This window comes from Python bivittatus, unplaced genomic scaffold (assembly GCF_059951505.1).
Source record: "Python bivittatus isolate LINGU-HERP-01145 unplaced genomic scaffold, Pbiv_v1 ctg000670_np1212, whole genome shotgun sequence".
NCBI classification, from domain to species: Eukaryota; Metazoa; Chordata; class Lepidosauria; order Squamata; family Pythonidae; genus Python; species Python bivittatus.
The window spans coordinates 8,503,739-8,529,564 of record NW_028277094.1 but is presented as its reverse complement, the minus strand read 5'-3'; the positions used below and the strand labels follow the sequence as shown (position 1 = coordinate 8,529,564).

Here is a 25,826-nt window from a genome sequence, read left to right as displayed (position 1 = left end):
CAGCCAGCATGGCTGGCTGGGGAATTCTGGGAGTTGAAGTCCACTCATCTTAAAGTGGCCAAGTTTGGACAACACTGCTTTAGGGAGATCTGCAGTTTTAGTTTCTTTAACAAACCAAACTAGAGGGGGGGGGGAAACCTTCCCCAAATGATCTATGTTTCATAAGGTCATGAACATGACAGCTAATGTGAACCCTAATTCAACCGTGATCGCATGGTGTAAATTTAATAAGATCTTCCTTCAGCTCTATGAGGAATGTAAGTAGGTGAAAACCCCAAGGTGAATCCAATAGTAGCTTTGGAGTGGGGCATTTTTAAAATGCAAGATGAGCACATGAGTAACGCAAGGTGGAGCTTGGCCAAAAGCTTGGGTTGGCCTTAAAATCTCTGAGTTACAGAGCTGAGGAGACAGATTTGACTAATGGTTTATTTCTGTGCAGGACCTTTGGGATGTATATGTCTGCCTTTGAAACATGTCTTGGTAAACAGACATTTGACCCTGATCAGCAAAAACAGACACTGTTTGCCAGTTGCAGTGACCATGGGTTTCTATCACTGCCATATGCACTCCTGTGTAAAAAATGAAAGGAAATTGTCTCCCACTGAAATCAATAAGTTTTGCCATTCGTTTTGGGAAAGAACTGAGATCCAGGGGTGGGGGGGATCTTCCACACACATAAGCAGGAAACAGCATTGCTAGATGAAATTCTTCCTCTACCGGTTGTTTTCCTCTTTAGAGCTTGCAAAGTGTCGTATAAAACATCACACTCACAGGCTGGCCCTTTGGAGTAACAATTTACTTGTCCACACTACTGTCCTTGAAGGGGGCATTTGCCTCCGTAGCTTCTTAAATTAAGGGGAAGAATGAAGCAAACCGCCAATTATACTGAACAATATTTAACCGTGGCTGTTTTTCCTCCTTTTTATAATAAAACTTTTCCAAGGTGGCTTAATAAATTTAGATAGCAAGCCATGAAATGTTAGCAACATTAACTGTGGGCCAGGGTGGTGTAGGGGCTATGAAGTTGGACTAGGGCCAGGGAGACCTGGGTTCAAATCCACCCTTAGCTGGAGAAGCTCCTTGGATGTTGTTGGGAAAAGTAGGAGCTGTATGTCTGTGCTGTCTTGAATTCCTGGCGGGGATGGGCATCTAATAATACCTGCAAACAAAACCAGTAAATTCCTAAGTGGACTTGCTGTGATTCCCCAAATTAAATCTGGCCAAACATCTGAATGGAATACACGTGTTTGAAATCTGAAAAGCTGCGGAAGAGCAGAGAGACTGGGACAAAGTGACAGAGAAGCTGTTTTGCGTAGAGCTGATTCGAGACTTGTTGCCAATCAGGATTAACCAAACTCTGGGCTAAAGTGCCAGGGGTGTGACTCGGGATGAGGCCGATTTCTGAGTTCCTTAAGAAGGGACCCCAAAGCTTTGAGGCCGCCCCGGAAAAGGCCCTGCTCACACAGCTAACCAGTTTTCAGGCTTCTGTTCTTGTTTGAAAGAAACTGGCTATATTTGCACAGTATGATAGCCTAGATCTGTATTTCTCACCCTTGTCAGCTTTAAGATGGGTGGACTTCAACTCCCAGAATTCTGGAAGTTGAAGTTCACCTATCTTAAAGCATGCCAGCTGGGGAATTCTGGGAGTTGAAGCCCACCCATCTTAAAGCCAACAAGGGTGAGAAACACTGGCCTAGATAATTGGTGGTTTAGCATGTTACCCAAATCCAGGCTTCCCTTCAAATCATAAGCTTGATGTAGCATGTCAGTAATGCACACAATCACCTTGGCTTCAGCACGTTGTGCGGAACGAGCCCCGCGCTCTGCCTGGTTGGGCTTGGCCGTAAAGACCAGCCCGTGTCTCGCGTGACGCCTGCAAGAGGCTCCCGTGGAAACATGCCACCCTCTGGGGTGCTTTCCCACTTCAGCTAACCCTCTTCTGGCCAACCTAATCTGCCACCGCTTCCTCCTCCTCCTCATGGTTGGAAGAGGGAGGAAAATAAAGGTCACCCATAAAGAAGCAATTTCAGTAATTAAAAGCAAACCACTTTCGTCCTCCTCTTTGCCCGAGTGCCCGCTTCCTGAGCAGCGCCAAGCGAAAATCTAGGCCAAGTTGCTTTTTGTAGAGGAAGAATATAAAGCAGCCAGCGATGGGCCATGCAAGCGGCGGGTGCGTGCGTCTCCCTGGCTGGTGCATGCTTTTTTGAAAAGAATTGCTATTGTGTCGCCTTGCAGTTTCCTTCCTATTGTGTTCTGTTGTATTCGGGCAGACCGCCTGCCCCTTGTCCTTGTGGTCTCGGCAGCCGAGCGCAGATGATGCCTGGCGGTCCAGGAGGGGCTCGGGAGCACCATCCCTGGGTGCAGAGGGGACAAGCGATTGGGGCTTGTTGGCCGGAGGAGAAATTGGGGCAGTTGCATAATTCCCAGTAGGGGCAACGAGGGCAGAGAGGAAAAGGTTTGTTATCTCTCTGCCGAAACAACCCTGCATCTGCCAGGCTGCAAGGCCGCTGGGTGGTTCTGCTCTTTGGCTTAACCCAGAACAAACCCTTTCCCACTTGCACCTAACCGCGGGCCAACATGTCCCCAAGGTGTCGCCTGCCTCTTGTCTCGCGATCCTGGTATTGAAGTTGTATTTAACGTCCCCCTTATTCCCGCAAGGTAACCATCCAAGAGAACCAAATCTGTTAGGCTTCGTTGCACGTTTTTGGAAGGGAAACCAGGCGGGCAAGGGACTGGGAAGCACAATGGGAGGGATCCGCCACGGGCACATTTTGCACCCGTATTATTTTGTGACTCAGAGTTGGGTGGGGAACCCTTCACTCAATGGTGGGTAAAGGCCCTCCCTTTGGAAAGAGCTCTCCGTTTTGGCCTCTGGCTGCCTTCTCTTGCATACTGAATTTGGGCTTCTGGGCCTTTTGCTCTTCTTGCCTTTGGAAAATGCTCAGCACCCAGAATGTTTTTTGGAGCCCCAGTGACCCTGGTCGTAAAGGCACCTCTTTTCTATCCACGCACCCCAACGCTTCCATGTGAAGAGGGGAGGAGGAAGAAAACTAGAGTCGCTGGGAGCATAGAAATTAGGAGGAGGAGGAAGAGTGCCGTGGTCTTGCCACACCTTCCCATAACTCAGAGGTTGAAAATTAAAAGAAGAAAAGAAGACTCTAGAAGAAGTTGCCTGCTCTGACCCATCTGTTCCTGCTCATCTAGAATCGTGGAGCAAAAGTATTCTGCTATTTTGGAAGAAAGGGAAAGCCCAGAGAAGGGGGAGTTGCTCTGGCGAACTGGAGGGCTTGATATGGCCCGGGGAAAACTTGGTTCATAAAGAGCAGTTCAGGTCAGCGTTTCTTTTGGTCAATGTCCAGCGATCCATCTGCTCGCCTTTAGCAGCTGCCCTATTTTATGTGTTTATTACTGATCTATTTGTAGCAGTTCTGTCCCACCTCAGAATAGCCTTTCTGGGCATCTCTGTTCATTTTATCCCATAACGAGGCAGCCCAACACCTTAATCCCTACAGCACGTTGGCTCTCAAAGAGTGATATAGCCTTTGGTGCCCAACAGGTTCCCTGCTCCCCCTGACTCTTTTTAAAGAGCCTTTTTAGAGAGAGAAGTAGATAAATAACACACACGTGGATGGATGGATGGATAACACACGTATAGAGAGAGAACACAGAGGTGGATGGATGGACGGATGGACAGCTAGCTAGCTAGCTAGCTAGCTAGCTAGATAGATAGCTAGATAGATAGATAGATAGATAGATAGATAGATAGATAGATAGATAGATAGATAGATAGATAATCTGGGGTTAGTAGAGATCTCCCCAAATGGGGATTTTCTTCTACATCAGTACCCAATTGTCATTTCCAGACTGCAGTGTCAAACGTCCTTTGCATTGGCCACCGTAAGCAATTTCACAATGATTTCCTGTGTGTGGCTATTCTTTTTCCAGAAGTAGCAGTTCGTCCATACTAAGTATGGCACATACTTAGTACTTAACATATATAAGCTTTGGCAGCGCGTGCAGGTTTTATCTTGTTTATTGAGAGGGTGGACATCAGCAAGCCTCGGCCTGCTTATCGACAACTGATAAGTTGTGTCAATTGGCACCGTGTGGGATCTCGTGAAGCTGCCGGTGCTGTCGGGAATCGGAAATGCCATTCAACGCAAGCGTCGCTGAGCCGAGCAGTTGGATCGTTCCTTTGCCCCTGCAAATAGCATCACCGATTTCTGCACCGCAGCGCAGAATTTCTTTGAGGTGCTCTCCGCAGCTCATGTCTTCCTTCCCACTAAGTCAATAATTTATTGAGCCAGCTTATTTATTTAGCAAATGCCATCCCATCCCACTGGACGTGACTCTGGGCAGCGTGCAACCAACAACAATTAAAACCACATCATGGCCCCTAAAACGCTTAAAATAAAAATAATAAAAATAAATGAAGAGCAAGATTGTGGGAGCATAATAACCATCCAGGCACAATGCATCCATCTCGCAGGTTCCCCAGGGGATTCCCAAGGTTGCTGGAAATACCAGCAATATAAATAAATATAAATACCAATAAATATAAATATAATATAAATATAAATAAATATAAATACTAACATAAGTCTATATTATTATCCTTTACCAGTCTGGTACAAGGCAGCTTCTTCTGATCTTCACTAAAGGAATTTCCCACACCCTAATCATGCACCTTTCTTTCGATTCCCCACCACCTGGTTCTTGCTTTGCTCCTTCACTTCCAATTATATGAAGTTGCATCCGAAGTTTTGATTCACATCTTCTTTCCACCTGTTTTTCCTTTCAGTCTTTGCACCAACTGAGTTTTGCTGGGTGGCTCTGTTGAAATCGCTCTTAGTAAGCTGTTGGTTGGTCCGTTGAGAAACAAAAGCGGGGTTTGGTTTTGCCTCCGTGTTTTAATTTTTAAAGGAAAGAAGCCGATGATGAAGTTAACATTAACCAACATGCTTTCACATTAGCCTAAAAGCACTTTCAGGGGCTTTCTGCTGGAAAGTTTAAAGAAAAATGGGCAAAGGGAACAGAAAATCTTTTGAGAATACCCAGAACATCACAGGCTGCTGAATTTATGTTAGAAGTTATTTCAATGTATTTGTGAGGAAATGGGATAGTGTGCTGTTAAAAGAGCTGGAGGTCCTTTGTTTTTCCAATAAAGTTAAGTGTCCTAAGCAAAACTAGGATATTCCTTCGGGCAACGGTGGTCCACTTTGCAAGATGTTGCAGTTTAATTTTTAAAGTTTGAGGGATCTCAGAGAGATGCAGAAGGCGTAGGAATGACGTGGCGATTTTACTGCAGGACTCAGAGCTTCAGTTGTGGGGTCTTTTCTATTTTGGAGAGGTTTTTTTTTTTAAATAAGAGAAAGTGGTTTCTGGAGTCTTGTGTAGATTTTAACTCCCTTATTTCCAGTGTTCCTGTTTTTCTTTTCTTTTTTTAAAACCAGAAATGGTGCTGTCCACTGGTTGCATTTTGATGGTGCGATCTGAACTAAATCTGGTATTGTACGTCACCACCAAGAGGACTGGAGGTTACCTGTAGATTTCCTCCGTGAACATCAATATACAGTGGTACCTCGGTTCACGAACTTAATTCGTTCCGTGACTCGTCGTGAACCGAATTGGTCGTGAACCGAATCAAATTTCCCCATAAGGTTCAATGTAATTACGGTTAATCCGTTCTGAACCATATGTTGTTGTTTTTTTAAAACTGCAAAAATATGACACAAAGTACAGCACGAAGAGAGAGAACGCTAACCTTGCTCGACATGACTTCTGGCGTGGTGGACAGGAAGGCGGGTGGGGAGGCGGTTATTGCTTGGAGGGAGAGTCCCCCTCCCTACAGGAAGCCACGACCACGTGTCAAGGGAGGGAAAATGGCCACGGATCCTGTTCGTCACCTGATCTGGCGTTCGCGAACGGAGGCAAAATTGTGCGGCCGGAGCTGTTCGTGACCCGAATTGTTCATGAACAGAAGTGTTCGTGAACCGAGGTACCACTGTATTCTCAGTTTTTAATGTAATGTACATTGAGTGCAATGCATTATAAATGTGCTTTAAGAACAGGTCAACTTCCTGGCAGATATCTAATTAGGCCTAACTTTATCTGTGATTACTGTAAGCTTCTGAGTCCACTAATTTCCTCTCGGGGCTTTTCCTACCCCCTTCACTCATGAGAACCAAGCCAAAAGTTTCAGCTTAACTGGAAGTAAAATCCGCACTTACAATTCCTTCTTCTTTGTGATCAGCAGCTCAGCAGCTACCCCCACCTTGATTTTCCCCAACTTTCATGGGAGTTCTGGGATGTCGCAACACGTTTTGCTGGCCAATGTTTTTCCTTGCACTCAACTGATTTATTTTATTTATTAACTGATTTATTTTATTTATTTACCATATGTTGTAAACCACCCCATTGATTGAGACTCTGGACAGGATACAGTAAAGCAGAATAAATCAACAAAAATCAAACAGGAAGAAATAACCTGCAAAATGAGAAGATCATACAGTAACAACATGATGCTATCATTGAAGGGCCAAAGGTAGGTTGAGATATCAATTAATCAATCAATCAATCAAATCTTTATTCCTGTCATAGGCCAGCATAAGAGTTGAGATAAGATGACCTTATGAGATGCCAGGAAGGAGGGATAAACATATATCTGTCAGAAGCATGCTTAGCACATGGGAGCTATTTCTGAAAAGGTTTCCTGTCTGACCCACACAACATGCACCTCTTGAAGGTGTGGGACCCTCAGCTGGCCAACTCTTGATGTTCAGAATGGATGGGCAGAGACAGCTCTTGGCTGAAGAAGAAGCAAAATATATCTTGACAAGAGAGGAAGCAAGTATATATCTTGATGTCACAACATGGGTGAAATTCTACCCGTGCTGTTGTGATGGAGGGAGAAACTAAACTGTTTTGCCTATGTGCAAATTACCTCTGCTCGTGTCCTAATTCCCAGCATTGCTTACTTTTCTGTTAACTTTTCCAAAACCACAATTTTGACGTTCCAAGGAGCATGAGGTACAAGGCTGTCTAAAGATAGATGTAGAAATCTCTGATTTATGGCCACTTTTTGGAAAACTGCTATAACGAGAGAGAATCCCTTGTAATTTTACGGTTGACAGTAATTGAACTGAACTGCAATGAGTCATTTATAAGGAAGAAACTAATGCTTGCTAAAACAACATGGGGGAAATGCTTATATGAGAACCATATGCAGAGGGAAAAAATGGCCATTTTTGTTATTTTTACTTTGTATTTCCGTTGAAATAATCTGTTGTTTTTCCCAATCTCTTCTGCAAACTAACTTTTATTAGCAATACTGAGTTTCCTGAATATAGTATATTATGTGCTTTTCTTCCCTCTACAACACACGCTACCCTTTCGATTAGTATTGTTGGCAATGGTGGCTTCAAGCTGTCCAATTCATGAAGTCAGATCTATAACATTAGCCAAACAGAAGCAGCTGGCTAAAGCAGTTGAAAGAGATTCCCATCCCGAAGCAACATTCTCCTGTTTTAACCTTGCCCAAAGTCAGTTCAGACCGAATTCTGATGGCTTCAGTAGAAATGTGGTGGCCAAAAGATCTAAACAAAATATTGGTTGTCTTTCTGAGGTCTTCTCTCCTAAATTTTTGGTTGGGGAGAAGCCTAGCTGAGGACATGAATTCAGGGCCCAAACCAAAATGGGTTAAACCTAATTAATGTTGCAAAGGTCTTTCTTCACAAAAGGCTCGCTCATCTCTGTCATCCGGCCATGCCCAGTGCATCTTTGCCCCAACTCTTGTGGGACTGAGCTTCCCCAAAACATTCAGGGGCGCTCTCCCAAAGCCACCAAAGGGTAGCCCACCCCTTATCTCAATCAACTGGAGAACCAGTGGTCCCCCATCCCTTTTTCAACTCTCAGAATTTCCTGACTGGGAACATGACCTGCTTTTTGGCTAGAGGGAACCCCTGGAAAAGATTCAATGAAGCCCTGAAATGGTCCAGCACTTGGCCCACCTTGGAAGCTAAGTAGGGTTAGTCATCGGGAAGGGAGACTCCCCAGACATTTGTAGGATGGTGGACTGGGAAACTGGAAGGTGGCAAGAGCAAAATGATTTTTTATTGCTGCCAGGAAAACGACACAGCGTCTGTGTCAGTGTTTCCCAACCTTGGCAACTTTAAGATGTGTGGACTTCAACTCAGCATGGCTGGCTGGGGAATTCTGGGAGTTGAAGTCCACACATCTTAAAGTTGCCAAGGTTGGGAAACACTGGTCTATGTAGTCATCAGGCACCAAGCTTGACTCAAAGGAGACTTTCCTTTTTAAGCTCAAAACAAAGCATCACATTTTAAAAAATAAAACACTTTCCCCAGTCTTTCTCCCTTCTTGCCAACTGCCTCCTTGCTGGGGAGGTAGATCTTTCTCCCTTCTGGTAACCTCCTCCCCAATATGTTAAGCACAGCCCCAAACGATCAAGAGCGACTCTAAGCCTCCATCGTCTTCCCGAAATGTCGCCCCTTTTCTGCTGGGGAGGGGAATATTCCTTTCTGCAGCTGCTGCTTAATTTTTTTCAGTGAACCTGTCCCAGTCCATTGACTCACTGAGTAAATTCTGCTACAGGAATCAACATGCCTAAATGTTTTGTTAGCTTGCCCTAACATTTTGCAAAATAACGTGTTTCTCCAGAAGGGACCTGGTTCTTGGTCAGGCTGTTCGGTTGGCTTGCAGTCCCTCCCCTACCTCCCAATCCAGTCTGTGCAGATTAAAATTCAGGTGGCTTCACTTTAAACTTTGGGGCCCTTCATTCAGGAGGCTGGTGCATATTGTACCACTCCTTCAATAGCAGCCGGGCTGAAGAGTTTCCTGTGCAGAGGTGCCTGAGTGAAAAAAAGAGAGAGAAAAACAGCGATGTTGGCTGTGGTGATGCAAAGAAGAGAGCGAGGAGGTAGGTGAGCAAAGAGAAGTTGCAGGGACTCTGTAGCACCAGCAGGACGTTGTTGGCCAAGCAAGAAGGGTGCGAGGCGTTGATGGCAGAGGTGGGCTCGCTGTTCAGTCCTGTCACTCTTGAGCTTCAGCGTCCTCATTCATATTGTGTAGGTGAGGTTGAACTACTTGGTCAGGGGTTCGGTGAGTTAAGAGCTGAGACAAGATTCAGATAGGGTTTCCTAATTGACTGTTCACTCTTTTGGCAGTTTTGTTACACCATTTGTCATCCATCTGGGCTGCAACAATGACCTAGCTGGATCAAGTGATACTCGGCAAGGTGGATCAGTAGTATGTGAATGGCAGAAACTAGATCCAAAGAGGATTAATGGATTGAGGCTCAGTTTCTTATCTGGTTTGTCCTAGGGTTGGGAGGATTAGTTCTTCCCCAAGACTGGGTTGTTGAGTCCAACTTGGATGAGGGCCAGCCCAACGCTGTGGTTAGTGTAGGAACTCATCAGCTTGCTAGGAGGAGAGATGGAGAATCACACACCTCACTGTGGTCTTGGGAAGGGCGTCTTCCCCATCTTGAAGCCAACAGGTTTGGAGGGTACCCAGCTGAAGAAAGGGGAGATCAATCAGCTTCATCCAGGTTTGGCTAAAAGAGGATGGTCCCTTTCCTAGGAGGGCAGTTGGGCTCAAAGTAAGCCCACCCACTTTTTTAGAGATCTCAGTTTGTAACATGTTTGTGCTGATTTTTTTTTTAATGGTTTTTTGGCTGCTTCAGTCACCACTGGATGCGCCTGTGAACAGAAGGCAAACTGACACTGCCACCGACCACAAAGCGGATGGTTATTCCACATGCAATTGTTTGGGTTAGCATTTTAAAGGGCCGAAATGGATGACTTCATTGGAGCTGGAGTTGAGACGGCCGGAAAAAAAAAAAAAAGGGAAATGCCCAAATAAGAAAGCAAGAAATGGGTTTGCTCTCCGAGCTGTGAGCTTAACTAGGTTCCGGCGCTGGGAGCTTTCTCCTTCCTGAGTTCTCAGTGCGGCAGCGGCTTTCCCATATATTGCCCTGGGTGGGTCCAGCTTGCTGAAAAATTAAAAGTGTGGCCCATATAGGCAGGAGTGGAGGGGGGAAAAACCCACACTTTCTTAAATGAGTCATGTCAAATGTTACCCATTCAAAGTAGGTCTTTGTTCACCTGCCTTTGCTAAGTGAAAAGAAAGGGAACCTCTTCTGTTTGCACCATGGTTTCCACTGATGCTTTGTCTTCCTTCCTTCCTTCCTTCCTTCCTTCCTTCCTTCCTTCCTTCCTTCCTTCCTTCCTTCCTTCCTTCCTTCCTTCCTTCCTTCCTTCCTTCCTTCCTTCCTTCCACACAACCCGGGGACCCTCGGTTTGTTTTAGGCTCTGACATCCATCATCCCCAACCCTTTTAGCCTGTTGGCTGGAGGGGGGAAGTGACATTCACCCACCTCGCCTTCTAAAGCGACTGCAGAGACACGGGCTGCAAGAGAGGGAAAAACTCGTTTCCTACCCCCACGTTCGCCTCTGACGACTTCATGCCTTTGCATAAACCGAAAAGTCGCTCTCCTGCGAGCCAGACAGCTCTGAGTGACTTCAGGGCCAGAAAATTCTCCCCGGGTTCCTGTTTAGCCCTGTCTGCCTGCCAGGCTCTTGGTCTGTGGTCAAAGCCGACACGTCGGTCCGCCCTGCTTGCGAAGTTAAATCGGGTGAAGCTAGAATAGGCTTTGCATTTAGGTGGAGCGGTGGAAAGTAGGTCACTGGGTCAGGAACAGCAAGTTCTGGCGGTTGGCAACTCCTCCCTCCCTTCCCCTGATGGTGTTTCTATGGGTTGGGGGCGAAATGGGTCTCCTCCCGCTCTTTGTGGCAAAAGACAGAAGAAAAGGGATCAGCGCCAGGCAAAATAAAAAAAAGGGGGGGCATCTGATTGAACCCGCTCTTTCTTTCAACCAGTGCTGGAGACGCGAAGGAGGCATTCCCTGTTCCACTGGTGGTTTGAATAAAGAAAGGAGGAAATCATTTAAAAGCTACTAAGGCGGTTGCTTTATTTCCTGATTTTCAGTTAAACCAGACAGAGAGGCAAGGGGGAGCTTTTCTAACTGGGAGGTGGAGTGAGAGGGGTTATGGCTTTTTCTCATTGACATCCTAGTGCGATTTAGGTCCGATCGATCGATCGATTGATTGATAGGTAGTTTGTGCTACCTCGGGAGTTGATTGTCTTTCGGTGGGCCAGGCAGAGCAGCGATGCCAAGTGGGTGGAGCCGTTCCATGGAAATCAGAGTAGGATCTTCCGCTTTTGTTCTGTTTTGAGGAGCTGGGATTTGTTTGGTTAATTTAGTTATTAGATTTATATCCTGCTTTTATTGGTACAGCTCAAGGCAGCATCCTTAATGCTCCCGCCTCCTCTTTTCCTCACCCCAACTACCTTGTAGGGTGGGGTGGGCTGAGAGAGAGTGACTGGCACTCCCCCATGTTTTTATAACTTTTGGATTAATTTCATTCTCGTGTTGGTTTTATTAACTCACAAAGATGGGAAGCCTTTTTGCTCACAGTGTTCCACGCACTGTAACTTGGGTGTCCTCCATATACGGGGTTCCCAAAACTCTTAGTGCAATTTGGACCACTAAGCTTTGAAGGTTTTTTTTTCAACTTTTAAGTATTAAAAGGGCGGCCAGACTCCCCCTGACGTTTTACTACCCTAGACTACCAGGTCTCTCCTCCTAGAGGAGTACAGGCACGATTGGCCCCTGCTTTCTTCTTTGACCCCTTTCCAATCTAATTGATGACCTTGAGATGTCCTGATGGTTTTTAGGTCAACCTGGTGAGCTCTTTGAGAGTGGCCAAGGTGAGCTAGAGGCTGCCACCTAAACCGGCCTATTGACGACAGCAAAATATTATTCTTATTCTTATTACTATCTTATTAGAAGTTACAGAAATAGGTGCATCCATAAATATTAATGATTGATGCAGTAAACCAGAGGAAAATGCCAGCTTGACACTGTACTTTTCAATCATGAAAGGAAAGTCTCAGCTGGACCTGCTTTCCCCCTTTTTTTATAACAAAGACTTGTACATTTTTTAAACAGCTCCCCAGCGTGTTCAATAATTGTCTGTTACTTAAGCTTCGATCGCCTGCTGGGTGGGAGGCATACTGTACGCGTCTCTGAAGGGCTTTAACACAATTATCTAAAATAGCTGAAAGTTTCCCCAATCCCTTAAGAGAGCTAATTTCTTCGCAGCAAAGCACAAATCGCTGCTTTGGAGATAAAAAAAGCCTTGGGGTAGAATATATTCATTTCATTTCAGTCCACCTTTCCTTCAGGGGCTCAGGGTGGCATCCCTAGGACTTTTTCCCCACAACAACCCTGTGAGGTAGGATGGCCTGGGAAAAAGCAGTTGGCTGCAAGCCAATGGGAGCTTTCGTGGGAGAGGCTGGATTAGACCTCAGGTCTCTCCACTCTTAGCTGAAGACCTCAACCGCTACACCACTAAACCAATGAATGTGGAGAAGCCATAGATACCTATGGAAGAACTCCTGAGCCTTTCCGGTGATGCCTCGAAAATAAACTTTCATTGGTGCTGTTAAACATTGCTTGCTTTGTAGAAAACGCATTGGAAGAAAGCAGAATAACATAATACAACGGTTTTAAATCCGGAATAATAACGGAACATTAACCTGTAAGAGTTAACCTGTCTACAGCACTCCAGCAAGGGAGGCCTCTATGCTGGTCTATGACCATAACTGATTAACACAGTCCTAATCATTCAGAAGAGAGTATAGGTGGTAAACAAGTCATTAAAACAGTACTGCAAATTATATGCCAAATTAAGATGTAAGCTCTAAAACCCGTATGTTGAACGTGGCACCATTCCACGTATAGATTGTAGCCTAAGAATGGTTTGGAGTCAGAATTAAATCCTGCGTCAGGTTTACTCCTTAAAATACGAAGTTATTCTAGGCATCAAGGCGTACTCTAAGCCCGCTATGTTTTATTTCCTAGAAATTAAGCAGTGCTTCAGGGCAAACTGATTTTCTTGGGAGCTGTTTTAGAAATCTGAATGAGGCAGATCTTCCAAATTGCTTTAAAGAACCATTTCAGCTTCTGAACCGCTGAATACATTTCCTCGGTCTGGAATCGTATCAAGCCCTGGCGTAATCTGGACTGGTTCCCCCTGCTGTGGTTTGGCGCAAAAGGAACCCAATAACAAATGAGCAGAGTTGTCATTTTTAGATCATGACGTTTTCAATTTCCCATATTTTCCAGGCTTTTTAAAGTGAGGATTGTTGAAACTCAGAGCTACCTCTTTTTATGGGTAGGGGCTCATTTGTTTGTAAAGCGTATGGAGAACCATGGCTTCATTTCCCAAATATTTTTCTCCACACATCGCAAGCTGTCACAGTAGCAGAAATCAGTCACCTGGTTTATTTTCTTTCCCCACCAGGGATATATATACTTTTAAGGTCTTATTTTTGAGCTCAGGATCTCACCACAGCATTGTGTTAGGTCAGTGTTGTCCAAACTTGGCCACTTTAAGATGAGTGGACTTCAACTCCCAGAATTCCCCAGCCAGCCATTCTGGCTGGGGAATTCTGGGAGTTGAAGTCCACTCATCTTAAAGTGGCCAAGTTTGGACAACACTGTGTTAGGTGGACTGTTGTAAATGAAAGGGACAGCCTCTACATTTAAATTGTCCAGTTGCTAGCAGGGAACTTCAACATGGGTGGAGATCTTGACTGATTATGTGTCTTTGAGTCATTGTTGACTCTTAGCAACCACTTAGGTAGATTTTCTCCATGATGATCTGTCCCTCACTTGGTCTTTCAGGTCTTCCAATGATGCACCCGTTGCCACTGCAACCAAGAACCTTGATGCTGGTCATCATCTTCTCTTTCCTTCTACCTTTCCCAGCATTATAGACCTCTCCAGAAAGCTAGGTCATCTCATAATGTGTCCAAAATATGCTAATTTGAGCCTGGTCATTTGTGCCTCGAGTGAGAATTCTGGATTGATTTATTTGTAGATCTATCGGTTTGTTTTCTTGGCTGTCCATGGTATTCTCAGGAGTCTTCTCCAACACCAGAGTTCAAAAGCATCAATACTCTTCCTCTCCTCCTCCTCCTCCTTCTTTCTCATCCATAGAATGTTACAGAGAAAACCATTGTCTGCACAATTCTGGTCTTTGTAGGCAGAGATACATCATAGCATCTGAATATTTTCCAAGGCCTTTATTTGCCAAGAAAACTATATGGATAGGCAGTATAAAATGAAGATCTTTTAAAGATTGGAGATTGTCTGGTGATGATTAGAAGAATGAAAATGTCCATGATATTTGTGTGTGAGTGTGATGGCTGGAACAATCATCAGCTAGCAAACAAAATGAAGTTTATTGTAAGATCCCATATGACCTTAATTATTCTCTTTTTAATGTTTCTCCTGCTTGGGTGCAGGATCAGCTTGTTTCCTCTGCAGTTGCCTAGTTCTTCCACCCAAGTTCTTCAGTGGGGCTGCTCTTCAGCTGGCTGCTGCAGAACCTGATACTGTTTTTCAGCCAAGAGAGAATGATTGGCCTAACATCTTCCAGGTGGCTTCTGTGCCTGAGAAGAAACTAAAACCTGGATTTCCCTGCTCCTAGCCCAGCACCTTCCCCACTACACCATCCTGGCTTTCACATCTTTTACTGTTATTGTGATTTGAATTTAGGTTTAAAATTGAAATATAATTGAATTAAACACAATCAACCTGACAGATGTACTTAATGATTCTCCTCTTTGGGACTATGAAACATAAGGGTACAGTGGTAACTTTTAAAGGGGGTTGCAAGGCTTTGAAACTACCCAAGTGCTGTTTTGCATGTCCTTGAGTGCCAGTTCTCACACATCTGATACCTTTGAGGTGGGCCTATTATCTGGTTTGACTTTGCTCATGTGCAAAAGTTGGCTTGCTTTCTTTATCATCGCGATCAAGTATATGAGAAAGTGGAACCATACTGATTAGCTGTTCAAAAGGCACAGGGTGTCTTTCGAAGACAGTCTTAACACTGTCCAACAGGGTTAAGTGTTCTGGAATCCGCACAACTGGGATACCTGGCAATCTTGGCTTCTTAGCTGACTTTTATTGGCTTGTTTAGGCAGACAAATGCCCCACCTCGCCTTTAGGGATTACCGAAACCCTGGAGATGTGTTTCTGCATGCAGGAGAATTGGCTAGCGGCCAGCAAGCTGTGTTCCAGTGAGGAACGCAGTGTCTTCATTTCACTTTCTGTCTTGAAATTCCAGCGGTGCAAGTCTCCACCCTACTCTGCAGCTGGCATTGCTCTTCTGCTTCTGTGACTCGGTGGAAGAAATATTTCAGGGCACCTCATTCCTGGAAGTGATTTGCTTGTGGTCGGCCTTTGTCAACAGCAGCAAAGGCCCTATTAAAGGAAAAGATGGCTGTTGCTTAATGGGATGATGGTTATTCCTATATTTTATTTATTTATATATCAAATTTATATGGCCACCCATCTCACAAAAAGTGACTCTGGGTGGCATGCAACACATTATAAACAGTAAACATATAAAAACAGTCATTATTTTTTAAAAAATTGAAAAAAAACCAAGGCATAAGAGAGAATAGATGTTAACAGCAATAATGGAGCCACCTCAGGATCTCACCGGTCCCCTGGGATCCCCAGGCCTAATGACATAGCCAGGTCTTGAGGGATTTCCGGAAAATCAACAGAGATGGAGTAACCTCATTTCAGGGGGGAGACTGTTCCATAAGGTGGGTGCCACAGCAGAGAAGGCCCACCTCCTGGACCTGCCAAGTGTAGTTCCCTAACAGACGGGACCCACAGCATGCCTCTTCTGCCGGATCTGATGAGATGGGCAGATGTAATCGAGGAGAGGCAGTCCCTCAGATAACCCGGCCCTGTGCCATGAAGGGCTTTAAAAGTCCTCACCAGCACCTTGAATTGGACCCTGAAGCAAACTGGCAGCCAATGCAGCTCGTGGAGCAGAGGTGTGACATGTGCTGTTCCAGGGGTGCCCATAACTGCCCACACCACTGCATCCTGCACCAGCTGAAGCTTCTGGATACTCTTCAAGGGCAGCCCCATGTAGGGCCCATTGCAGTAATCAAGCGGGAGGTGACTAGGGCATGCATGACTGTGAGCAGGTACAGAGGGCTGGGGGGGGCTCCTCTTGTTTTCTTAGAGAAGTCCCCCCTCCTTCTCTTTTGGTGTCAGAGCTAGCTGGAGTGAGGAAAACATCTCTTTGGCAGTTTTGCTAACTACCACTAATTCTAAGCCACAATTTCCATCCACGCTTGGACGCACGTTTGTGAAATGTACAGTATTTGCCTGAAAAAGAGAGTCTGGGAGAGCTTCTTTTAGCAAGAAGTTAGTCTAAGTTTGGTTAGATTGCCCTCAGGTGCTCTTATGTGATTCTTGTATTATGTTTGTTTGTTTTGACTTTTGTTCGCTTTAGTTTTATGTCTAGAGTTGTAACTGGAAGATGGGCAGCTCTATAAATCAATCTAATAAATAAACAATACATATTGAGTGATATTCTATCTGGACTGGGCTATAGCCTTATTAGCACTTCATCTATTTTCCGTGTAGATGATGCCAAGTTTTCTGATTTCTTGGATTTGGAGAAGCCAGTGAACATGCTATTTACCTGGTGACAACTGCACTGAAATCTTCCATTATTTTATAAAGGCAATTCTCACATCTGTCCATGGGGACATTTACAAGTAGCCGTCATAGCAATCTGGAAATGGTCTATCAAGAAAATGAGGGGGCACTCTAGTCATCTCTGTCCATCACCTTTCTACCTACTCCATTCCATTCTGTCTCATGGTTTCTGGTCCCCCTCCCCTCAATTCTGTATTTTGTATCACCTGACCATCACTGGTCTACTTTGAGAACATTCCCAGTTCCCTCCCTTAGGAATTTCCTTCCTTCCTTCCTTCCTTCCTTCCTTCCTTCCTTCCTTCCTTCCTTCCTTCCTTCCTTCCTTCCTTCCTTCCTTCCTTCCTTCCTTCCTTCCTTCTTTTTTGGTAGTTATCTATATCATCATCTTGACTTGGGCATGGTTACTGCCAACTGTTGAAGACTGAAATCAGTATATAAGATCACTTCTTCCTTATCTTACACATGAACATTTCACAGCAAGAGAACCATTTCTGTTTACTTACGCTGGGGTTGTAAGCCATTGAGGAAGGCTTAAATTAAATCAGACTGAATTTGGTAGCTGCACTAATGTAACGCAAGGTAGAATATTATTAGAAGTAGATCTGTAATTGGTGCCGTAGGAGTCACATTTAGTTACTGTGAATGCATACGTGCCCATTGTTTAGAGTTATTACTTGCTAAATGAGGAACACAGATTTGAGGCCAAAAGAAACACAATTAGTTGTAGGTAATGTAGTTCACCTCTAGGCTAAACATAATGAAGAAACCCATTTGATTTACAGTGCATGGAAGGAAGTGTTTTGTGATCATCATAGCAAGTTCATCAACTCTAATAATTTTAATCTGAGTTAATAGTGGCTTTCATGGTGAGGTTTTGCGTAGAACCTGAATATCAGTGGGTTTGGATGGTGTTCGGTTTAATATCAAGTGTCAAGATGAAATGCTGTCCTTTTAATTTTCAACTCAAAGAATAGGTAACTGGAATGGCATGGAGAGGGGAACTGACCTTCTTCTCCATCAGAACCCAGTCAAAGGCAATAGGTAAAAGTGGAATGGCATCGGGCACACGGTTGGGAAGAGCTCCCCCAAACATTTGGCTTTCATTTGGACCATGACCAAGAAAACGGGTGTCTTCCTCTTTTCATTTAGGGCCAAAATCAGAGGTTATTCTGGCGTATACCTAGTCCCCAAATCATGGATTAAAAAAAAAAAAAAATCGCTGCCCCCATTCCATCACAGTCAATGTGCCTGGTGGCCAGTGAAAGTTGGAAAAATCAAAAACAGCTGTAAAAGCATGATAAAAATACAAACAGCACATCCCCATTGACGAGTTGGATGCAGAAATTATAGTTACTTATCTACCTCTGGGTTGGATGATTACAGTTTAAGGGCCATGCTTGGAAAAATAAATGTGGAGAGGATGACTGGCAGATGGAATAAGGGGTAAATGCTTCTTGTTGCAAGCCAGCTCCTGTTGCTATAGTCCCCCTGGCAATCATTTTGGCAACCCCCTATTTTGGTCCCTCAATCCCCCATACCGAACTACAAGGAAAGCCCATAGCTTAGCGTCAGGGGATTTTTTTGCAGTTTCCCTTTGTGGCACCACCTCTTCCCAGGCCTCTCTGCCTAAGATCCTGGAGAAGCTCCAGTGCGTGCCATGATACATGCACCATTAGAAGGAATGTGCGGAAAGCAATCCACCCGCCCACTCGGACCAAAATGTAGGTTAGGGTGCCTGCCAGTGCGTCCAAATGTACAATGATGATTGATTGACGACTTAGCTCATCTTGAGGGCACCACCTTGAAGAAAGCGGAGCTGTCATTTCTCTTTTCTTCTGTTGCCTTCCTGGGGTTTCTGATCAAACAGGTTTGGCAAGGTGGTTGTTTTTTTCCCTGCCAAGGATTTCAACACCCTACCAAGCCTCTTTGATTGGAGAAGATCAAAGGTCTTTGACTACGGAGCAGCACGCTGTGGTCTTTCTGTGACCACTTAAGGTTCTCGCGAGAGCATCGATCGTGTTTCTCCCCCCGTGCCAGGTGGCCTGGCTGCACGTCCAGCAATATCGACCTCTGGCATGAATTCTTCCTCGCTTGCAGCCACGCCTGGTCTGTGGAACTCCCCGCCAGGGGAGATGGATGGGGCACCCCTCCCCGATGACCGTTTGTCACAGAAGACCTAATATTCACTAGTATATACATTTACAGTAGAGTCTCGCTTATCCGACATAAACGGGCTGGCAGAACGTCGGATAAGCGAAAATGTCGGATAACACACAGTAACGATTGAGTGCAGTAAAAAAACAAACAGACCGATCCGCTGCGCCTATTGCAATCGATTTTTGCGTTGCGGCGCTGCACTGTCAGGAGCAACTCACGCTCGCAAACAAGCGGCACACTTTTCTCATCGCCGATTTATGCGTGTTGTTGTGTTTTTTTTAGGGGCGTCGGATAAGACGGAATGTCGGATAAGCGGAGGTCGGTTAAACGAGACTCTACCGTATTTGCAACCGTAGGTTTTAGCAAAATTCAAGTAAAATTACAACAATCCATATCAGTTCAACACATCCCCTCTAATATTAACAGCCCTATTTGTCAGCATCGGCTTTTGTGTCTTCCTTGCGGCCGTTGCAAACGATGCAGCTCGTTTTGTTACGTGTTCATCTACATCAGTCAACAGAAAATAGATTTTTTCTTCTAAGCTAGACTGATTCAGTTGGATTAACAAAGGCGTGATGATGAATCTAGCTCTGGGTTCCTGATACAATTTGCAGTGTAATAAGTAATGAATCAGATCTTCCACCTGTGAGTTATTCCAAGTGCATAAACGGTGTGTAGTGGGTAATCTTTTATATCTTCCATCTAAATAGCCTGTTGGCATTGTTTGAAAACGTAGTTCTGTGAAGGTTTATCTCAGGGAATGGGATGTAAGAGAGTGTCAATAATACGGCATTCCTTGTCCATCTTTAACCGATCGATACCACTTGGCCAACTTAAGCTTACATGCTTGCTCTCTATCTTGTCTAAAATCTTTTAAAAATACATAGTCCCTCAATAGTGTATGATAATTTATGTCATTCGACAGTTCCTGATCTAGCGATAATTGTGAGAAGAGTTTTAGACACAAATTCACCCATCTGTTACTGTTGAATTGTTCATGGAGGTGTTGTGTTGCTAAATAAGTATTGGACATGAGGACTAGCCTCCTATCATATAAGGTGATTGCTGATTTGGCACCTCTCCCTGATGACATTTTGTCACAGAAGACCTTTTTCCAGCAGGACTTTGGGCTTCCTGATTGTATGAATTATTTTTCTAATACTGGCCATTCCTTTTTAAATTGTGGATTCGCTGTCCCTGCCACCTTTCTGCTGTTTATTTTAGGGAATCCTTTTAAATATCTTTTTTTTCCTTCAGAAGCCATTTTGTACGGCTTTTGTAAAGCAAATGAGCAGATGATTAATGTTTTTAATAAATGAACATGAAGATTGTCTTGTTACCTGCATCTAAGATTACTCTCTTGTAAGTGGTGTCCGTTTTATAGAATAAACAGGGAAAGAATTCTTTTTTTTTAAAAAAAAAATCTACATTCAACTTGACATATTTTTCCAGTTTGCTTCTATTCAGCAAAGAATATGCTAATCTAATTTATTTATTCACAACTTCTCCTTAAAAACTTTGGGCCAATCCCTCTCTCTCAGCCCAACTCCCCTCGCAGGGTTGTCGTTGTAGGGAAAATAGGAGGAGGAAGGAGTATTTGATATGTTCACTGCCTGGGGTTATTTATAAAAATAAGAAAGGCGGGATTAAAAAAATCTAAAAAAAAAGTACTCAGAGCAGCTAACACGATCGTTTCCAGCGGTATTTAAAACACAATCTTATTTAAAGCAGCAGTTTAAAGAAGACAGTGCGGACTTCTAAAACAAGCTTGCAAATAGCCATCTTCAGTTTCTTCCTGAGAAGTGGAAGAGTTGGAGTAAACGGGTTCCAGCCTTCCAGGAAAGAAATAGAAAAAAACATAGAAATAGAAATAGAAAAGGTGTGAGCAACCACCTGCTTGCATGTGGATACCCCCTGGTTTCAGAGCGGTAAAAAAACAACAACAAAAAACTGTAAACTGGGAAGATTTACACAAGTCTAGAAACTTAAGAAGTGTCATTGGCTTGGCGCATAGTCAGAGATTTTCTTCGTGTGTACCTGAGTTTCATGGTTGGCAGAAACTTCCTGCTTGCTCTCTGGGGCCGGCTGTGGCCAAAGGTGGAACGGAAAGGTTCTCGTAAATCACTGTTTCTCAACCTTGGCGACTTTAAGGCGGGTGGACTTCAACTCCTAGAATTCCCCAGCCAGCCATGCTGGCTGGGGAATTCTGGGAGTTGAAGTCCACCCGCCTTAAAGTCGCCAAGGTTGAGAAACACTGTCATAAATAATGGTCCCCATTGTGTAAAAGGAAGCAGCAAGATCCAGAACCACTGGAAGGCCAGAGCGATGTACCGTAATCCACAGGATCTAAAACATAAACAGTACTTTCAAATCAAGCGTACATTTTTTAATCAGAAGCGGACAAAGTGAACTCCAAGCCTGTTTACAAGGGGGGAAGGGGTTGGGAGTAACGTTATAAGAGCCCGCAATTATAACTGTGAATATTAAATTTGATCTTATTCCAACCCAGGTCCTGCCTTCGATTAGCCCCGACCAACAAAGTTGGTCTTGAAATTCCTGTTTAGGTGGAGAGATGCACCTAAAACGTTCTCAGGAAACAAAAGAATATTTATAAAAATACGGGGACATCAGCAAGACAGAAAAAATTGTGCTAACTGTGTGTGCGTGGGGGGGGGGGGTTGACGTGAATCCGCTATGAAAACAGAAGCTTTGTTGTCGTTAGCAGGGAAGTGCTGCTCGATGACGGAAGAGAATTTGGCTTCGTTCATAAATGACCTTCAAACTCCTCCACTTGGGAACGGCGTGCTCTTTAAGCAGCCCCAGTAATGTGGTTTTTCCCCAAGTCACAATTCAATATTTAAATAAAGGAGGCAAACTTCAGTAGAATAGCTAACAGGTTCCAATTATGACCGGCTTTGAAAAAAACAGCAACAACACTTTTGCGCTTGGGAACGTGGTCATGATGCTGGCACAGATCTTAGGTGACCTTTGAAAAAACTGGGCAGAATAATTCTCCACAGGAAAACAGACCCAGGATGGAGTTTCTTGGAAACGGGTTAACGAGCTTATTGAAAAGAAAAGGAGTTTTTCCCCAACTGTATTTACCTCTGAACAAATTACTTTTAAATTCATCAATTTGTGGTGGAGTTTGAAGGACATTTATGCATGACCTTAATTTACTTTTAAATTATTTCACTGAGGATACAAGAAAGAAGTCCCACAAGATTTTTTTCTGCCTAGTCTCTTAGGGGAGATTGTCTTAAATTCAAGGTCAGTTTCCTTAGGGGTAAGTAAAGTATCTTTCGCCTAGCTAATCCTTTTATTATACCTTTTATTATAGAATGTATGTGTTGACAGAGTAGTTTTAGAAACACCAAGAACTTCTTCAAGGAACCGAGGAAGTCGACTGTGAATTCTTGCATACGTACATACATACATACATTCTTCCTAGTGTTTTTCCTGCAGGTACAGGGTCCACTTTTTTTTGGATCAACCAAATGTTGATCCATTGGAACAGGAATTGACCAACTGTCTTGTTGCCCAAGCCTGACATCGTGGGCTGAGAGAGAGGGACTGGCCCAAAGTCACCCAGCCGGCTTTCATCCCTAAAGCAGAACTAGAATATAGAATATAGAAATCTTTATTGTCATTGTACTACTTGTACAACGAAATTAAATGCCACCCCAGTGCAGCTTTAAAAATATAAAAACCATAGAACACATAAAATACATATCACACATAAAACATATAACACAACCTTCATATTCCATATTGCACAACCCCTGATGCTGCATTAATGCTGCACTATATGATAGAATTCAGTATAGTTACAGCTCTAAGATAGAAGCTATTCTTCAGTCTATTCGTCCTTGTTTTTATTATCCTGTACCGTCTGCCAGATGGTAATAGTTCAAAGAAAGAATGTCCCGGGTGGGATGGATCCTTCTAGGCCAGTCCCTTCACCACTAGGCCAAACTGGCTCTCAAACATTAGATGACTATTACGATGAGAAAAAAAAACTATTGATGATAAAGGTACCTGTATATATATGCATGTAGATATGTTAACATTGATCATGCAGCGATTGAAAATGTTACTGTGGCAGAGGAACATGATGCCCCAGTCCAGTTCAATCCAGTCCAGTCCAGTAATATTCAGTTGCATGCTTTTAAAAATGGTAGGAGAAGGAGAAGTCAACTTCTCTTCTTCTCAGACGTATCAAGAATGGATTTGATGGGGAGGCAGTGGAAGGGAAGACCAAGAACAGCATAAAAACCCATGTTAGGGTATTTATGGGACATGATATGTCAAGACATTTCCACGGGTGCATTTGATCTCCACCAGCTGCGATTCTTGTGAGTTCCTTATGGGTTCTCTTAAACGTGCATGCTTTAACTTCACGTAAGCCATCATTTGGAACAGCGCCACTGGAAAAATAAGAGGTGATTTTTAACAGCATCAAAGTTGTCTTGTTTTGTTACCCCTTTTTTTCACCTATGATTGACAATGTGCCATCAAGTTGTTTTCGACTCCCAGCAACTATATAGATGGATTTTCTCCATGACAATCTATCCCTAACCTGTTCTTTCAGATCTTCCAATGGTGAACTCATCGCCACTGTAACTGAGTCCATCCCCCTTGCTGCTGGTTGTCCTCTTCTTCTCTTTCCTTCCACCTTTCCTGGCATTAGATCCTTTTCCAGAGAACTAGATCTTCACATAATGTGTCTGAAGTAGGATAATTTGAGCCTGGTCATTTGTGCCTCAAGTGAGAACTCTGGGTTGATTTGCTTGAAGATCCATCTGTTTTTCTTGGCTGTCCACGGTATTCTCCAACATCTATGCTTTGCCAAAATTACTAGTAGAAAGATATGAGGACTCAGTCTCTTGGTCTGTTTTTGTGCTACTCTGATTAGAAGCTGAGTTTCCAAAGATACGTTCTATTTGCTAATGCATTCTTTTGGATGGGACACGGTTCACACCTATGAGAAGCTGAAGGGATATGTGCTCCCAGTTCTGTGCAGCCATAAAGAATCATTTGCAAATTTCTACCATGCATGCAGATAGTGCAAGGCACTACAACGTGTGGTCCACAAAGTAAAATGCAATCCATTAGCTACCAAAGCCTTTATGTCTCTCCTGTCTGTCATCTTGGATCCTCCATAAATGTGGTTTTGACACACAGTTTATACTTGTCTCTTACAAAGCTTACATTATCTCCATAAATGGTTTGACTGCATCCCTTTGGAACGGAGCTTTCTTAAAAGAGTGCCATCAGGGAGAGAAATTGCCTGCAATTGGACATATCGCCAGATGGATCCATCATTACATATAAAACTTTGTTCCAAAGCATGCAGTGAATTGAAGTGGCACTTTGAACTGGAGCTGACTCACGACAAGAAACCAGCAATTTGTTCAACAGCTTTTTGTACACTAAGTGCAGGGAAGTGAGACAGAGAATATTCTCATAAATGGAAAAGAAATATGCTTTGGCTAGAGAATATTTGCCAGCTTGAAGCCTAATTGTAACTAATGAAGGATCCCAAACATGGTTGCTAACATCTAATTTGACCCTTAGTCTCAGATGAACCAGCCCTCAATGATTTCACTGTTAATCTTTTAGCCTAATGACCAGAACTCCAAATTGTGTCTTTGGTTCCAAGGATATATGTTTACGGTGTCCAAACTCCCATTACTCCTAGCCAGCAGCCATGGAGCTAAGGATTATGAAATTTGAAGTCCATCAAGTTTGAAGACATCTGTGCATTGGCTTCCTTGTTTGTTAACAGTGCTATTTTTTTGTTCCCATGCACCAACATTCATCTTTAGAGCCATGGCGTTCTAAGGGGCGTTTCCCCTTCTGATGTCTTCATAGCCAAGGAAAGTTCATAGCCAACTGATATTCAGTTCTCTCTTTATTCCACCTGTTTTTCTGTCTCATCTGGGTTTTGCGGGGAGAAGAGAAAGAGAAAGAATGCTTTAGACAACAAAGCTATAACAGATGGCAAAAGAAATGAACCAGGAATGGAGGGGAAGAAAATAAAGACTGTTTGAAGAAGGAAAGAGAAAGCATTAAGTTAGTGATTCATAACAGCAGATGAGTAACTACCTGAAAGGGCTCGTTTCAAGGGTGGGATCTCTGCAGAGTGACACTTGGTGAAAGCAGAGAGGTTTTGTGAACTGATGAACAGATCCAGTTTGAGCAGCGCCCAAGAGCCCTGGACCAGAAAGGGCACCATTTCTTTTCTTGCCTTAAGCTGGTCTAGGACCATAATCAGGATTTGATTTGATTTTTCCTGCCTTGGAATCTGCTTGGGTTCATATGAGCAGATCTTTCGGTTTCTTTTCCAAATGCCACATTTTGGTTGGAAAGAAAATGTCCTCAGAATAACGTTCTTAAGGACATCCTCCTTGTGTTCTGTGAAGGTTTACTCTCTAGTAAACAATAGGGATAAATTAATCTAATAAGCATTGGTTTCATTCTATTTTTTATCTGAGTGGTGGCAAGAAACTTCCGCGTACGTTTGTGACTTTGGGAAGAATCTGTGTGAGAACCTGTAGGCCTTTTGGTGTGTATTTTTCTCAATACACAGAGTTTTGAGTGGATGTTTGCTAAGAAGGGTACTTCTTTAAAGCGAGTTTTTTCTGACTATTATTCATTCTTATGTGCAGGTTTCCTTCGACAAAATATTTTTGTGTTCAATTTTGAGTGGTGAAGCACATCCAAAACATTCTGAAAAGTTTAATGTTCAACTCAGGAAGAGCAGATTGGTTAACCTGCCTGCTGGTTGCACCAAATTCTTCCATTAGCGTTTATGGTTGCAGCCCTCCTGGAGAGCGATCTTTATGTGATTATATAACATAATATATACAACGAACACATTTCAAGCTTGGATCTTTGATTTCAACTTCTCTCCCTTGTTTGCATGCTTCTTTGTGCTATTTCTTCTCTTTTTATATCATCGTTGTGGCTTGCAGTGTTCTAATTTGTTTTCCTGAACATTTAATTTTTTAAGTAAGCCATCCTTGAAAACCTGGGGTGGGTGAAG

At 43.7% G+C, this 25,826-nt stretch overlaps 1 protein-coding gene across 1 annotated transcript in view; it reads left to right on the top strand.

Moving 5' to 3' along the window:
* The first annotated feature begins 1,626 nt into the window (after window positions 1–1,626).
* The window catches only part of LOC103047959 (neuronal PAS domain-containing protein 2-like), an 89,674-nt gene continuing 65,474 nt past the window's right edge, over window positions 1,627–25,826 (top strand). The window contains exon 1 of the mRNA XM_088151691.1: window positions 1,627–6,544. The gene's annotated coding sequence lies outside the window, so the exon portion shown is untranslated. The remainder of the gene's footprint in view (window positions 6,545–25,826) is intronic.